The sequence below is a fragment of the Neltuma alba genome, unplaced genomic scaffold (genome assembly GCF_004799145.2).
Source record: "Neltuma alba isolate B1F8T4 unplaced genomic scaffold, ASM479914v2 tig00003679_pilon, whole genome shotgun sequence".
In the NCBI taxonomy this organism is placed as follows: Eukaryota; Viridiplantae; Streptophyta; class Magnoliopsida; order Fabales; family Fabaceae; genus Neltuma; species Neltuma alba.
This window is the reverse complement of record NW_021633382.1, coordinates 39,825-46,401: the sequence shown is the minus strand read 5'-3', so window position 1 is coordinate 46,401 and position 6,577 is coordinate 39,825. Positions and strand designations below refer to the sequence as shown.

The 6,577-nt window shown below is 34.3% G+C and overlaps 1 pseudogene; it reads left to right on the top strand.

Moving 5' to 3' along the window:
- The first annotated feature begins 3,614 nt into the window (after positions 1-3,614).
- Positions 3,615-6,254, top strand: LOC114742178 (oxygen-evolving enhancer protein 2, chloroplastic-like; annotated as a pseudogene).
- Positions 6,255-6,577: the final 323 nt, after the last annotated feature.

Genomic DNA, 6,577 nt, shown 5'->3' with positions numbered 1-6,577 from the left:
TTTTTTTTTTTTGGGGAATGAAAACTGGTGAATTGATTGCCTGCGAAAATATCATAGTTTGAGAGAACTACAGTCCATTTTTTTTTTTTCAAAAAAAAAAAAAACAAAATAGCTGCTACAAAGTCCAATAATAAATGAGACTTGTAATTAAATGCTATGCTAGTCTGTTGTTATATGCTCCTCCGGTCCTTAATATATGACTCAATGTTTTAATCCTAAATATAAGACCCATTCTCAATTTTTGTCAATTTTCTCTAAATTACCCATATAGATACTCCTTCAACTATAATCAAATAGAAGAAGGAGAGGAAGTATTAAAAAAGATGATTGTGGTATTTTAGGAAAAATGTATCACTTTTCTTATAATTAATTAACTTATCTAACTTTCTTAATCTAATCAAATTAGTTAAATGGGTCTTCTATAAAAGAACCGGAGGAAAATTTTATAGCAATTCTCCCTAATATTTTTAGACATTATGAGATAGTTTTTTTCTATGTATTTACTTGGTGCAATATAAGAGTGTTGTTTCTAACTAATCCAAACAGAAAGAGACTAACACAGTAACACCTAATGCTGAAGAATTCGTTTTCTTTTTTTAATTTGTAGGTTGTTATATTTTTTTATAATACAAACAATAGTTAGTTTAAAAGAAAATAGTTCAATTTTCCTTCAATAAAATCGAATATTCAAAGTTTTTAAACGGACTATGAAATAAAACGTTGACACTCGGGAGGCCTGCCAAATAGACACGACAACGTTGGCTGCAATTTGATCAAATACTATTATATATGTTGAGAAAAAGAATGGTAGTTCAGGCCAAACAAGGGAAAAAAAAAAAAAGGAATGGTAGTTGAAATAAACTAAAATAAAAAATGGTATATAATAATGATAATTTTTTATATTTTATAGTTAAATATAGAAAAAGAATGGTAGTTTGAAATAAATAAAATAAAAAAATCGTATATAATAATGATAATTTTTATATTTATAGTTAAATATAGAAAAAGAATGGTAGTTTGAAATAAACTAAAATAAAAAAATCGTATATAATAATGATAATTTTTATTTTTATATAAATATACATCACATAAATTATAAATAGTACGACTTATTTTCCATATAAAAAAAATAAATTCAATTATGTAATCATAATATAATATATGTGGCTTTAAAAAATATTATTTTATGTATAGTTTTTTATATAGTTAAATAATTAAGCAGCTGTATGGTAACAACCTGCTAGTGGCTTGATGGACTTGTTAAAGGCAAGTTACGTTGACGGGAGGATAGAAAGGATACAATAGTTGGAAGGCAAAATTGAAAGCTAGCTACGATGAAATTACAATATTTCTTCTAATTTTTTTCAATATCAAAATGTTCATACATTACTCTTGCGTTGAAAGTGATGTTCATGACGACGTGCCAAAAGATTATTTAATTAAATTTGGCAAAATTCAATTAGGATACGTTAAGATAAGAGATTATCCAGAAGCCTATTCTCTTTGGCTACATTTATTGGGATATTTGCTATCTGGGTATCCCAATGTGATAGGCTGTTCAATTCTAAAGAGGTAGTGGAGGAATATTAGGCCTGCTTGGGAGGACTTAAAACATTTCTTATAAGTACGTTTTACGTAAGTTAAGACAAACCTCATCTTACATATTTGCCTTATATTTCGTAAATCATTATTGAAAAGTTATTTATAAACTACTTATAAGCTGTTAAAACGCTCTTGATAGCCTCCTTCGTGCTTGATGGGATAAGGACATGATGGAAAATTGTCATTTCTACTCTTAACACTTAGATAAGAGTAGATAATGCATGCAAGCTGGATCTAATAAGGTCGGTTTTGTAAATTAAGGTGGATGGTTCAGTTTTACAAGACTACATGAGTGAATGTGATTAGGAAATTAAATGATGAGGGACATATAGCGAAGACCGGCCGGTGGCTATATGTGGCTTTAACTGCAAACTCATCACTTCAGTTCTTCCGGTTATTGCTGAACTGACGGGAATCATTCATGGACTCCGTTTTGGCCCCAAAAAAAAATTTCATAGACTCCAAGCGTGTTGTTACCGTCCAGGGGTTATGGCAATATTGTTTGGTATGCTAATTGTTTTGACAGGTACTATGTTTAGTGTTTTATCATCCTTAATTTCAAGGATGCTGTAGGCTTTTAATTCACTAAGATTGAAAAGATTGTTCTACGACATTCTCAGGGACCACTGTCTCCAGTCCTTGATATAAGACTTAGTTGACTAATTGGAGAGATTAAAAAGTTAGCTATAAAAGTTGTCTTTTCTGAAATACCCTTATTAATTATGTATGTTTGAATTACCTATCGATGTTAACTTTTTAACATATGTAACCATTACAGGAATTATTTGAAGGCAAAATAGATAAATATTAGAGACAAAGTGGATTTGGATCTTATATTTAGAATTAAATTAAAAGTCAAACTAACTCTTATATTAAGGACTGGAGGTAATATCTCTTAATTGCTTACTACTTAACTAAATTCTTTCATACTATAAAGAACTATTTTGGTATTCCACTCTTCTAATTCTTAATGTAAAACTTAATTAATTTGAGTAAACTAAGAATATTAGTTAAATTAGTTAATACGATAAGTTATTTTCTAAAATACTTTAGCATCTTTCTTAATTCCCTTCTTCTCATACTTGATTATTGTTAAAAAAATATCAATAGGGTTAATTTGAAAAAAATAATAAACATATATAAAATAAGTCTTATATAAATATCAATATCAACTTTCTAATTAAATCATAGAATAAAAATGGAGGAGTATATATCAATCATCTTATGCTGATGTTGCGGGGGAGGTTGATATTCCGAGAAACTAGCTAGTTTCTAGCACTGATACCTCTAGCTCGGCCTTCGACCCGTGACCAAATTTTACTTCAAGGCTTTTTCCTTGCAAAATTAAATATTACTCATTCGATCCTAAATATAAAGTTTTTATACGTATAATATAAGAATTTTATATTTAGAATCAGAAGAGTACTACTTTCTCAAATTCAAAGCACTCCAACAATAACCTTTTAAACAGCAGTGTAAAATAAAACTTACGCAAAAAAAAAATAAATTAAAAACAAATTAAATGTAGACAAACATATGTATGTAAACTAACTTAGGCTGTCAATAAATAGTACTTAAATTTTGGATTGATAAGTGAAAAAAAAAAAATGAAAACCCTCCTTTATTTCTCATTTAAATAAATGGCTAATTGATATTTTTATGTATAATATAAAAAAATTTAACAAAATGCCATGTTTATGAGCTCTAATAGTGAGCTTATTTCTTAGATTTTATAGATTGATTATTACCACCATACTAGTTATAGGGAAACGAAAATTAATCATGCGAACACCACGTTGCCCATGACTTTTACGTGGTAAATTGTCACCGTGCCATGCAGAATAATTAAGAACAGGTTTGCCACGTGGCAGCACTGAGAACCACTACTTCCTTATCCCCTACATCCCAAAAATCTGATCCAAAACCCAGAACCTCCCAATCATCGATCATCCTCGTCGTCGTCTTCACAAAACCCAATCCACCTCACCATATCCACAACTTCCATTGGCACGTCATTCACACACCCACACCACATTCAAAAATCACACTTTCAGATTCACACATTTTGCAGAGAGCCACACACTTCCAGCAGAAAATATGGCATCCACTCACTGCTTCCTTCATCACCACGCCCTCGCTTCTCCTTCTGCCGCCAGATCCTCCTCCGTCCAGCGACCCCAGGTCGCCGCCAAGCCGACCCAGCTTGTCTGCCGAGCCCACCAGAAGCAGGCCGTTCAAGAAGACACCAGAAGCAGGCCGTTCAAGAAGACGATGGTGGATCCTGTCTCGCCGATTAGCTCTCACTGTGCTAATTGGTGCTGCCGCTGTTGCCAGCAAGGTCTCTCCTGCAGATGCAGCCTATGGGGAAGCTGGTATTATGCTAATATGATTGTTTCTTTTGTGGATGTGATCAGCTTCTGAAGATATCATGTACCTTATTGATTCTATTAGCTCATATCATCGTTCATTATCTTTAATTTACTTGCTGGTTTTAGCAGCTTAAGCTTTTTGAGTAGTTTTTAATATGTTGTTAGAATTCTGATCCCATGGTCTGGAGTCTGATCCTAAGTATTTCGGGTGAATATTGCATAAATCAGCCTTCAGTTAGAATTATAAGCTTTTGGGCTAATTGTGCCTTGGTAACTGCAGATATTGATGTAAAATTTACTTCTGATTCTTGTGTGTTCTTACTCTTTGAAAGATCATACAATGGAAAGAAGAATTAATATATAAAAAAGACATGGTTGTTGAACTGGCTTCAGCCTATGAGGAAGATGATCTTTTGGTTTATTCATGAAGGGATACTAATATTATCCTTTGTGCCATAAATTCATTAGAAGAGCCCCAATTTTGCGAAAGCGTTGCTTTGAATTGAATTGAAACTCTGTTGTGTTTACTCTGTTTGTAGCACCTGTGAGCGTACCATTTAGTTCTGGTTTCTTTGTGCAGTTACATTTTGGCTGTTTGGAAAAATAGAGAAGCTGATTCCATTTTGATTGCTTTGGTGTTGCAGCCAATGTGTTTGGAAAAGCCAAAGACAAACACAGACTTCTTGCCATACAATGGCGATGGATTTAAACTGAACATTCCTTCCAAATGGAACCCAAGCAGAGAGGTTGAGTACCCTGGTCAGGTTCTTAGGTATGAGGACAATTTTGATGCCAACAGCTATGTCACTGTCACTATCACTGACACTGACAAGAAATCCATCACTGACTTCGGTTCACCCGAGGAGTTCCTTTCTAAGGTACGCTAGTTCCAAATTTGTATTTGTTTTTCAATCTACAAGAAGGTGTGCACTTGTTTATATCTGAACTATCGAATAATTCAGCATTTGCTGGCTAATATTTGAGGTTTGATTTTCCTTCCTTTCAGGTGGATTATTTGCTAGGAAAGCAGGCCTACTTTGGCAAAACTGATTCTGAGGTAATTGGTTAACAATTTTCACAAGCATTGTTATCTAACAAATGTCTACATTCCTCAAAGGAACTTGAAAGAAAGCTGAAAGTGAAGCATAATTTTGGTTGTAACCTAAGATGCATACATATTCTAGCACAACCACCTTAAAATACAGACACTGATGCCAACACAATTGGAAATGTCATGTTGTGTCTGGTTGCAGAATGCAACCCACCTTTTTGAATGATATATGTAGTCAAGGTCTGTTGCTGACACAGGACACATACAGAGATACTGGCAAACCTTGGCATGTCAAGTTGCCTGATACGAGAAGACAACCTTGTTTCTGAATGATCAATGCTTCATCATATGTTCCTGGCTGTCTGTGATCTTTAAATGATTATGATTTATAGGGAGAGCCGAAAATGAAGCATAATTATGATTATAACCTAAGATGTAGCTAGCACAAAGATTATAAAGAAAAACACTAGCACAAACACATATACCAATGAAATTTAGAACGTCATCTGTTGGCTAAAGGCCTTATGGGCCTAGTGGCATTAATGCTCCCCCATAAGTGAGAGGTAGTGGGTTCGATTCTGCTTATAATCTCAGATCATCAGTGCTTGCCCCTTTAATTCAAAAAAGAAATTGCATATGTTGTCTCTGATATGATAAGACAACCTTGGTATATGCTGTCATGATTTGTTTTTGACTGAATTTGATCTTGAATTACTCAGGGAGGTTTTGATCCGGATGCTGTGGCAACAGCAAACATCTTAGAGACTTCAGCACCAGTGATTAATGGAAAACAGTACTACTTCGTGTCTGTGCTGACAAGGACAGCCGATGGAGACGAAGGTGGCAAGCACCAACTGATCACAGCCACCGTGAATGGCGGCAAGCTATACATATGCAAGGCTCAAGCAGGAGACAAGAGGTGGTTCAAGGGAGCTAGGAGATTTGTGGAGAGCACAGCAAATTCATTCAGTGTTGCCTAAAATAACTTAATGGGAGGCTGATCTGTGTGTAAATCCTGTGAAAGTGCTAATGTATCTTTAAGGTTTGATTGTCTGGCCCACCCTGCTTGTCTCCTAAGTTCTATTAACCCGAGGGAGTTGGTTGGCTTAAGTATATGAATGCTTTAAAAAAAAAATCATGGCGCTTAAGGACTTATAGAGTCTGTCCTTTTACCCATTGTCTCTCTTTTGCTCTCATTCAGCATTTTTGAAGTTGCTCCAAGCTTTTTAAAAGGACCCTGCCTCATTTTACCTTTTGGTGACAATTGGTATTTGCTTATTTGGTATAGCCTCCTGATTTAGAATTAGATTTAAGTACTGTCAGGCTCAACTAAGTGGTAGCTTTTCTACTGTGTATTCTTTTCCCCATTTATCAGGCTTGACCTGAGATTTTCCTTTAGGAAGATTTAATCTCTTCCGCTACATTTAACCACCAAGTCTAACCACAAATGGCAGGTGGCTTTGCCTTTATAAAGTAGGAAGTTTATGTTTCTCATCTTAATCTCTTCCGCTAAATTTAATCACCAAGTCTAACCACAAATGGCAAGTGGCTTTGC